At 32.6% G+C, this 11,073-nt stretch overlaps 1 long non-coding RNA gene across 1 annotated transcript; it reads left to right on the forward strand.

Annotated features, from left to right (window-relative positions):
- The first annotated feature begins 6,079 nt into the window (after positions 1 to 6,079).
- Positions 6,080 to 7,258, forward strand: LOC115033604. The gene is made up of 3 exons (XR_003838884.1): positions 6,080 to 6,637; positions 6,730 to 6,798; positions 6,896 to 7,258. It is a non-coding gene; the product is annotated as an uncharacterized LOC115033604 (long non-coding RNA).
- The last annotated feature ends 3,815 nt before the right edge of the window (positions 7,259 to 11,073 follow it).

Below are 11,073 nucleotides of genomic sequence, written 5' to 3' on the forward strand. Positions count from 1 at the left end.
GTTATGTAATATCTGATCCCCAACCCTCCACCTGTAGCAGTGTTCTCCGTCGTCACCGCATCACGCGCAATCGGACACAGTCGGCACCTCTGTCGCGTCCGTCGGTGCGCTCGCCACAGTGCTTTCTGTTCCCTAATTACCATTATTGTAAAAAGTCCCGCAATACGCATACCCTGACCTTCCCCACTACAACACAAATTGGACGACACCGGCTCGCAACTGGACACCATCGGCCAGCCATGATCACTCTTTTTTCACACGGCTTTCCGATCAGACGTCGCGGACCATCACGCACCGTCCGTTGTTCTGTTTTTGTGACGTTCAACCTCGTGGCCAACGAAGCCAATTTGTTATTTTTGTTCATCTACCTTTCGCAACGCCAGAGATGATGGGCTAAACAACCACATCGGGCTCGATGCCGGGTGAAGCCGCCGTTGTTCCAGTGACCGACGCCGATGGGCCATGTCGACCACGTGTGTGTCGACGGCCAACAGGCCAGCCTATCACAACCGTCAGTCACCAATATCCACCCAACATCGTCGTCAGTCAGCAACTCAACTCAAGTCATCACCACCATCAGTTTGCGTAATGTACAAAACACCCCCCCCCCCCTAACCCGAACCCCTCTGTTATTTTGTGAAATTTCTCTATAATATGTTATTATGTACTGCACAGTGTGCACGTTCCTTTTTTCGCTCTCCGTTCTCAACGTCCTACGCGACATGCCAGGCGGTAACCCAATGGTTGGCGACCCAAAACAATAGTATTATTTGAGGGAGAAAGTATATCTTTCACGCGGAACTTCGTGGGCCGTCCTGTGAGTCGTTGGATTCCCCACAATTTCCATAATATCATTATTCTTATATCTCTCCCTGTAATATTGCTATGTGCCCAAAAACTTATTATAATACATAAACCATGTGCTAAAAACATATTATTATACATAAACCATGTGCCTAAAATATTATATTTTTATTGTATCGTTGTGAGCGAGAGCCACTTACCATTATATTTCACTTATTTAATTGCTAAAATCCTCCTTAAATATTTTATTTGCTTATAATCATGTAAAATATAGCTACATGATAACCTTATAATCACTTTTATTATTTTATAAGTATTATTTCCCCCCCCCCTTTAAATAAATCTTTAGAATTCATTTTCCATTGCGTGTATTAAAGCCTGCGAGTTCCACCGACTTGGTCTTCGGGCTAACACGCGGTGCGGCTTGCAGGTCACGATGTAAGTGCTCCCCTTACATCGTGGGTGGTTTATAGGGACGTAAAAAAACCTATATCCTCACAGTATTTACGAGGTATGTCGGTGACTTGACCTAGATGTGTGATATTATCGCTAGATATCATGGTTACCTTATTTAAGTAAAGTACCCAACGTATATATGTATTGTGTATTATCCAAATAATAATTATTGCAATTATTGTATAATCTTAGCATGTACTAGGTCCCTATAATCAGAAGGTTGCCGACCGGGCCGTGATGTATCGTGGGTGCAGATATTCGCTGTGGGTCGAGCTGGTTGTCCATGGTGTTCCCTTCTGGTTCAAGTCACCCATCGACTGCCTGGGGTCATTACCATTTAAAATATTTAAATAAAAACGCAAAAATCACATAACATAACCACTAAAATTATAGGTATATACTATATATCATACAATTCTACACAAGAGTGCAAGACCGACTAATGGCGAGTGGCGACTAAATACTTAAAACGTGCTAGCATGATGCCATGATTAATGTACACTGTGCAGTATATGTTATTACCTCATCTATTTTGGTATCTTCTACTAAAAATAGTGAACGGTATTTTCAATTTTGCTATATTATAATGAATCAATAAAGTGTGTTGTTTTTGTCTACTGACCATTTTGGGGTCAAAATCAATCATAGTGTGTGGTTTTTGGATGCAATAATATAAAATTAACGTCCCTGACTTAGAAACCCGAAAACACCACAAATCCTTCTGCTTGGTTTTATTGGTTACATTTGAATATAAGATATAAGGTTGAAGACTGACTGTTAACCCACATGAACCCCAAAGATAATACATCGTAAGCTGATTCATAATCCTGCAAAAACTGTACAGCAAATATTATATAGCATCTTTCATAATTTATAGGTAACTATTATATAACTACCGAATATCTACACATAAAATTGTTTTAAGTGACAATTTATTAATAAGCACAATAAACAAAATACAATTGATCGTATAATTTCACTAACCATTATTTAAAATTTAGTTTTGATAGTTATTCGAATATCAAATTACGATTGCAATGTTAATAGAAATGTTGTATACCTACCTAAATTGAATAATTTTAATAAAAATGCAAAGTTATACTATGCAATGTTATCGCTGTTAAAAGTACCTATCTTTATTGTTTTTTATAATATAGATTGGTATACCTCACGAACTAAGATACAATGAACTGGAAACGACATGGCGGGTGGGTGTTGGGGGCACAAATGTTCCTCTATATCAGTGGTTCTTAACGGGGGCGGTACCGCCCCTTTGGGGGCATTTCGGTCTCTCTGGAGGGCGATAGTTTTAAAGGGGGCGTTGAGGGGGCGGTGAGCTTTTTCAAACTCGGAGATGAAAAATAATACAATTTATTATTATTATATAACAACATTACAAATAATTGAACGTGAAATCAGAATAGTTGTAATTGCGACAATTGCGTACGCTATGCAACGGCATACGGCATGTTATCTAATCGCATTTTACGTATCGGGAACGTCCTGTTTATAATAGATTTACATTTTCAACCATAACTGGACTATTGTATACTGTACCTTGCACTCTTGCAGTACTTGATTGATATCATTACAGTGAACGTCGCGTTTTCGAATAAGCTAGTGCGTTTTTCTGACAACACTAATAAATATTTTTATAATGAGTGATCATAGTGCAAAAAAGAAGTGCCGTCAGTATTTAGTAGAGTACCTTAAGTTTGGTTTTATCACATCACCACTTAATGTACAGTTACCGTTGTGCCTTATATGTGAAAAACATTTTCGAATGAGGCAATGAAGCCATCAAGAATGAAAGATCATTTATCAAAAATGCATTCCGATAAACTGGAGAAACCACTTTCGTTTTTTCAGGCTCTTAAAGCAAAAATTGACAAACGGTCTACTGTGAATAGTTTATTTAAAAAACAAACATCTGATCTTGATAAAGGACTTGTCACTTCGTACAAGGTGTCTTTATTGATACCAAAAACAGTAAACCTCATTCAATCGGTGAAACTCTTATTTTATCGGCTCAGCACTTATTTTTATAGTTCAGTAAACCTTTTTGTATAGTTAAGTATTAAATTGTTTTGTTAAGTGGTGTAAAATATAACCATAACTATCTAAAAATAAGAGTTTTTACTTTAATAGTTTAATTAATAATGTTATAATATACTGATGAATAAATAAATATACAAATATATATATTTATAAGAAAATTTGATTTTGTACGAGGGGAGGGCGTTAGCAATTAGTTATTACGATAAAGGTGGCGCTGAACTAAAAAAGGTTAAGAACCACTGCTCTATATCATTGTGGTGGACGGGCCACATAGGACTCTGCGCACGGGTGCAGAGCCCACTCTGGAAGTTCGTCCCAACGGTGACGTCTCAACAGTGACGACTAAACTGCGGATCGCTTCGTCTAACCCAGTAACGACACTGATGAACTACCGCATATTATATAACGAAGCCACGAACACCAGACCCACGTCCTCACGGACGCCGGCTGGTTTAATCTTTTATGCGCCCCCGCCAAATTATCAACACGGGGCATTGATTGGTTTTCATCGGTACCAATGGTTTTATTTGGCGTCACATTTATATCTTAGTCCGTGTTTTACATAGATGGCGTTATTAAATTATCAATGCCCATCGGTCATTGCGACTACCCGCACGTCTTTTCTCTTGTAAACACAATTGGTGCCACTGATAAGCTGCTCGTTTCTAGTCCATTATATCTTAATCCGTGGTATATGTACCACGGGGTATGGATTAAGATAGAGAGAACTGAAAACAAGCAAATTTTAAATATGTTCGATCTCCGAAGTGCCTCTGCTGCTTTTTGTAGTACATAACTAGCTAGTTAGCATAGCTGGTTTTAACGCTACCTATCGGCTGGATGGAAAATGTAATGATGATAAGAATGAAAATATTAAATAAATGAAAAATCAAAATCCAAATGGTTGATATTTTACCAAGCACATAGCGTGTGTGTTGGCTATGTACCAATTTGAGCAGGGAAGGGTAGAAGGTACTGAGGCAATTGCTGTCAGGCTCACCGTCACATCCCATCTTATCGTTTCCAGTCCTCTCTATCCGTGATATGCGCCTAATACATATAATACATTTTTAGTGATAATTGTGTTATATTATACTGCAAAACTATAAATCTGGCAACTTAGCACGCATTTTAAATATTTTGGGTACTAATGGGCAATTATTTGGAGCGCTTATAGGTGCAAATGGGTTTTGGTGCAGTAGAACTCACTCTTTTACACATTTCAGGATTGAAATTATTACACCTAACAAGTAGTTACTAGTTTGTACCATTGATCATAAATTATAGTATTTATTATTAATGGTATAGTAATCCAGATTTAGTAACAGCTATATAACTAGTAATAACCTTTTACATATAATATTATAATCTGCAGTAATGTATTAAAATGCACAATCGGAATAATTAATTAGTAATAAATGATACCTAATATGTTTATGATTCCCATTTAAAATTTCTAGGCGACTAGAATTTATAGTTTGTTAGTTATAAAAGGTTGTTCTGATATTATGTGAATTATATTATTATTATTTTTTTTATTGATTAATTATATCGACTTGCACCAACCTTGAATAATTTTTGCAATACTTATTTGTTATTAGTATAATATATTAGATGTAATAATTTATCACATCCTCGTTTAATATTTGTTTCTTTATCACAACTAAATGTCAATTAATTAATTCATCGATTTGAAACTGTAACACATACATATCAATATATTATTTTGAAACAGGGCTAAACATTGATTACTGGTTTGTAAACAGGTAAAATCTATAGTTGTTTATTCTCTCGTAAAGAATAATGAGTCGAAAATATAATAGTGTTGTGTTAACTTTATTGAGTTATCAATACCGATCATATTTAAGGAGTTCAATAATATAGCAAAATATGCGGGCCATGTCATAGTGTGTGTAGTAAGTGATTATTAATGTGAGTGACTGTATATAAAATAAATAGTGGAGGGCTCCTGCACGTGCACGTTCATGCCAATAACGTTGCACTTTACACACTAATTATAAATGTAAATTATAGCGAAACACTGAAACTTAGTTTCGTATTTCCAATAATACAGTTAGCTTACTGAGTGACATTATAGTATTAACACTTATTACCTATATAAGATGTTTATCTATATAGATTTTCGATATTTTATTTTCAATGTCCAATGTTTGTATTAACTATAGAGTTTAGTAATTAAAATATCTAAAATTGACTTTTCGTGTGAAAGCACAGACTAACTTCTCTACTACAATATTGATAATAGATGTTTTTATTTTCAAACCACCTAATAAACCATATCATTGGAAATACAAAAATTAATTTTCATAGAATTTTCCCATACTATAGATATCCCTTTACCCATTTAAATTTATATTCTGATTGTATAATTGTATAGTAACAATTTATTTTTAAACATCTTCTATTCTTTTGTAAGACGAGATGTGATATCTGAATTAAATATATCCATTTATAATTTATAATTTTTTTTTTTTTTGGGGGAGGATTGTTTTGGTACACCATTTGGCTGGTATTATTCAAATTAAAAGTTGGCAACACTACGGCTACAGCACCCAATTCGATATAGTAATTCCTTGAAATGTTCAAATAATTTACATGCCCCCCCCCCCCCCCCCATTAGCAAAAATTAATCATATTCTGCATTTGATATGTGCAAAATCGATAATTGAGTTTATATTTTTCCTAAAACATTTTATAATAATTAAAAATTGATTGTTCGTGTCTACTGTAAAAAATTTAACATTTTAAAAACCCGTTCTATTTACACTGTATAGTTGTTATAATCTCTACTTTCTGTGTTGCTTGTCAAATTACGTAAGCTATGTAATTTAATTTTTACTACAAAATACAAATATATAATAAGTATATATTAACAGGTGGCATTCCTGGGGTCGATATAGTTACTGGGGGTTGAGTCAACTGGTGGTAGTGTAGGCGACCGGGGTTGATAGCTTTGGTGGTTGTGATGGTGACTGAGTGTGGTGGGGTGGCTTATAATATTATTCCCGGGCTATTTTCTGTTTATCGAATGCTGTATTTGTTCTACTAAGGTTGTTATTTCAACTTGCGCATGACAAAACCGGGGTGAAATATCGATTTACTTGCAGATGCTAGCGCACATGATTCCTGGGCCGTGTGCGGAGTTTTGGTAGCTTGGCAACAGGGAGAGGTTGGTGTATGATACGCTGTAGTAATGCATCTAGTAACATTGTGAGTCCAACATCAAAAGAACATTTTGAATTACAAGAAAAACAGATATTTAGAAAACAATATTTGTATGAAAATCAATTACAATAAGGTGAGTTAATACCAAAAACAGTAGTCAAATATTATAAATTATAATATATTATATTTGTAATGAATAAAACCGTCATTACTATTTTATTGCAGCCGGGTCACATTAATCATACGTCAACCACTCATTTTTGATATCTGCGTACGCCGCGGCCGTACACACAAGTTTGACACCTATAACTTTTTTTCTAATAATTTTTTTCGTTATAAGTAATTCAATGATGTGTCTTATTTTTCATGCTCCCAATTCCAACCAAAATAGTCGATAATATCTTCAATTCGATCAGGATCAATAATGGTTCACATAGCTACAGTTTTGATAACTCTGATCACAGCTATCTCAATAACTGATCATCTTCTTGATAATATCTTGCTAGAAACTCTATTCAATTCTACAATTGCAATAGAAAAATATCATAATGTGGTTTTTCCTGAAGAGATCTTCAAAAGTTATGGTGTCAATCCTGATGAACCGAAAGGTAAGGACTGGTTGGGTAATAGACCAATAAAAATTATTTACTTGTTTGAAAATTAATTATAAAAGATTGGTAGCACTATAAAAAACACACTTAAGCATAAGCTTACCTATATATTATATTTATTGGCTTTGAAATATTTCGAAATATTATAGGTAGTAAATTTGATGATATAAATACATACTTACATTATTGTATTTAAGCATTCTAAGTAGATTTGCATACTTAAATCATTTTTGTTTTTGGTTATTACATAATTATAATAGTTATGATTTAGTTTTTAAGTCTTAACCAATAATAACAATATACATCAAAATTAACAATTTATGAAAATAACGTAACCAAGTGAGATATTGCTCGTGTAGGGTAATTGAGTTCAGATTACAAATTGTTCGATACATTTAGTATTAATATTAGTTTTATAAGTCAAAACATTGCTTGGATTATTGAAAAATATCATATGTAACATTAAAATAAAAGGTATAGATTATACAAGACATATTTTTACATTATAATGATAAACTATAATATATATGGGTAATTTCTAAATAAATTAAAATTAGATTATTGTATAATGTTATACTGTACGTCACTATTAAATATTATGTTCAGACATATATAAGTGTCTACACTCATTATTACGAAAATGTTCAACTGTTTTTTAGATAATTTGTAGTAATTAAATAACAATATTTTTAGTGAAAAAAATTCAAATTTTTACAATTTTTAGATTATGAGTGTAGCGATGAATGTGTTTACAATGAAGTATGATTTTTTTTTATTTATTTTTTTTTGTGTCTGTACACGATAAGTAGTCGAAATAATTCTTCAATTTTTAACTTCGGTACCTTGTTCGATGGAAAAGTGAATATTGTTGGTGCATTGGGTAGGTCAAAATTTAAAATGTCCAATAATTTTCAAAAACGCTGTGAAAAAAAAAAGAAAAATTAAGGTAAAACGGGAATTTTTACGCAAAATCGATTCCGGTTTTTGGTGTAACTTTTTGACTGAATGTTTATAATAACATTTTCTATGCACGATAAAATTTTCAAAATATTTTGATTTGTTTTGACCTGTTTAGGGACATTTTCAGTTTCCAATTGTATTAATTTTTTTTTTCTATGAATGTCAATAAAACTTTATTTATTGAGTAAAAGTGCTTGAAAATTTAATACAAGGTTCCTACTATATTGTTACAATGACGTTTAAAAAATATTAAAAATTCTTAATCGCTGTTTTTTTAAGCAATTAAAATTCATATCATAACAAAATACGAAAAAAATCACGAAAATGAGCGAATTGTTTTGAATTAAGAATTCATAAAGATTTTTCTTTTTAAATCTAAGATACAAAAATGTTATACAATATTCCTCATAGGTTTGTATACCTTTATCAAAAAAAAAAAAAAATGGCTACAAGCAAATCAAATTAAATTTTTATGAGCGTTTGAAATTCATATTTTTACAATATTGGATATTCAATCGATTTCTCGTGTAGCGGTTTTGCTATTTTATTGGTATTCGAAAACGAATAACCATCGACTCTTGAAATTATTATCATATGTTTATTTTATCAATTCCAATATTTGCTAAAATTTTAAAAATATTTTATCTTGTTTTGAGCTGTTTAAGGACAATTTAAAATTTCAATGTTTTTAGTATTTTTTCTTATAAAATCAAGAAAGTTTTATTTATTGGGCCAAAAAGCATCAAAATGTAATACAAGGCTCCTGATATATTGTTACAATAGCAAATGAAAAATATTAAAAATACTTAGGCACAAATTGTTTATTATCATTTAAAGTTCGTATTTTGACAAAATTTATCAAATTGAGAATTTACAAATTATTTAGTAGTTAAAAATTTATAAAATGCTCAACTTAAAAGTTAAAAGCTATAAAAGCTAAAGATTTAAAATTTAAAACAAAGTTCCATAGAAGTAATTAATTCTGTTACCAAAAAATCTGAAAATCACATTTACACAGTTTATTTTTATAGTTATTTTAAGTTCAAATTTGGACGAAATTACATATTAAAAACTAAGAATAACTACTATTTTAGTTATTTTGTTATAATTTTATAATATTAGTCGTGGGTACTTGAAACTTCTAAAGTATACTATTATATATCTATGATTTTATCACGGTTTTTTGTTGATGTATAACGCGTTATAACTTATAAGTACGTAATAGATATTATGATATGATTAATTTGGAATTTATTATAGGTACCTATTATAGGTCAATTTTTTTTTAATACCATAGATAAGTATATATTATATGTCTAATACATAGACTGATATACCGTCTCCGCTCAGAATCGTTTTTCTTATGCAGTGATATTATATCATTGAATTCAAATTTAATACTGTCCATTATACAGTGACCCACTTCTAACCTACTGTACAGCAGAGTGACATCCACTTACCCACCTTTTTTTTTACATTAATATTCACATAAATTCACTTTACAGATTTTTTTATAATATAATATACTGGACTATGTTTGGCTGTGAAAAATATAAATTACATAAAGTATAAATGAAATATAAATATTAAAAGAAAAAACATTATTAATACCTATTAATTGATATTATTGTATTGTAGGTATCTAGGCACTTTGTTTACACTGGCAGTGGAAATCGATAGATGTTCTAATTTAGGTTTATAGTTGGACAAAATTAATATAAAAAAATAATTTGAATAAAAAAAAAATATATCGATAACCCCCTCCCCACCCCCTCCTATAAGTACTTCACACTATCTGCTCTAAGCATACCCCGCGGCGTAAATTCGTATAATATCGAATACAATTTTCAAGAGGGTTGATTTTGCGAGCGCGGTCATTTGCGCCACCGTTACATGTGTCGCGTCGCCGGATTCGATTGTTCGTTTTGTCAATTTTTTCCACGCATTATTATATTATGATGATAAACAATATGGTACATATTTCGTGTCGTCGTCGTCGTCGTCGTGCGTGTAAAAGGGAATGCGTCTCGTGCAGCAGCGTAGCACATGTCTCCGCGGGTGCATATTATCATGACAAAATAAATAGGTATGCTATCAACTTCGTGATACGCAACTGTGTGTTCTCCCACCACAAAAACTACGTCATCCGTTCTCCGATATTATATACCATTATTATTATATTTATTATTATTATTATTATTATTTCTGCTGGTGAGAACGGCTTACGTCACAGTTCTTGGCGAAGTTCGGAGGGGTGCGCGTTCTCGACCAATATTAGTTATGTTGATAGCATACCTATTTATTTTGTCATGCATATTATTGTACTCAGCATTATAGGTGATATTATTATTATTATTATTAAAGTCATATATTATACATACATTACAACAATACGCGCAGTGTTATAATATTATTATTATTATTATTATTATTATTGTTCGCGGAACACGTCGAAAATATGGCAATTTATATCGAACGCCGTCGTTCTCGTCGATAATACACCCCATAATAATATATTATAATACGCACGCACACATAAATACACAAATCCTTGCAGCACTCTATCTTAAAAACGCACTGCTGCTGCAGTCCATTCGATGCAGCACCGCCAGCACCACGACAGTCGTTATTTGGCTGTTGGCTCACGACGACTCTTCGCACACAGAAAGAGGGCGTGGTGCGGACATTGTATAACGTCATACACCACCATATATACAATAATATATTATTATTATTATTATTATTATTATAATAGTTCGATTAAAACGACAACGGCTGCCGCACCACACCGGGGCTGTGCGCACCGCCATTGCATTATTAATAACTCGGGTGAGTTATCGTCGCGTTTATCGGCACGTAACGTATATAACAATAATATTATAATGTATTGTGCCGTGTAATACTATGTATAATAATAATATATTATAGTAGAAGTGCGCGCGGACTGCTGCGGCCGAAGCAATAATTTACGTGTGTACATAAAATTAAACGACGCATG

Source organism: Acyrthosiphon pisum, chromosome A1 (genome assembly GCF_005508785.2).
Source record: "Acyrthosiphon pisum isolate AL4f chromosome A1, pea_aphid_22Mar2018_4r6ur, whole genome shotgun sequence".
Lineage (NCBI taxonomy): Eukaryota > Metazoa > Arthropoda > Insecta > Hemiptera > Aphididae > Acyrthosiphon > Acyrthosiphon pisum.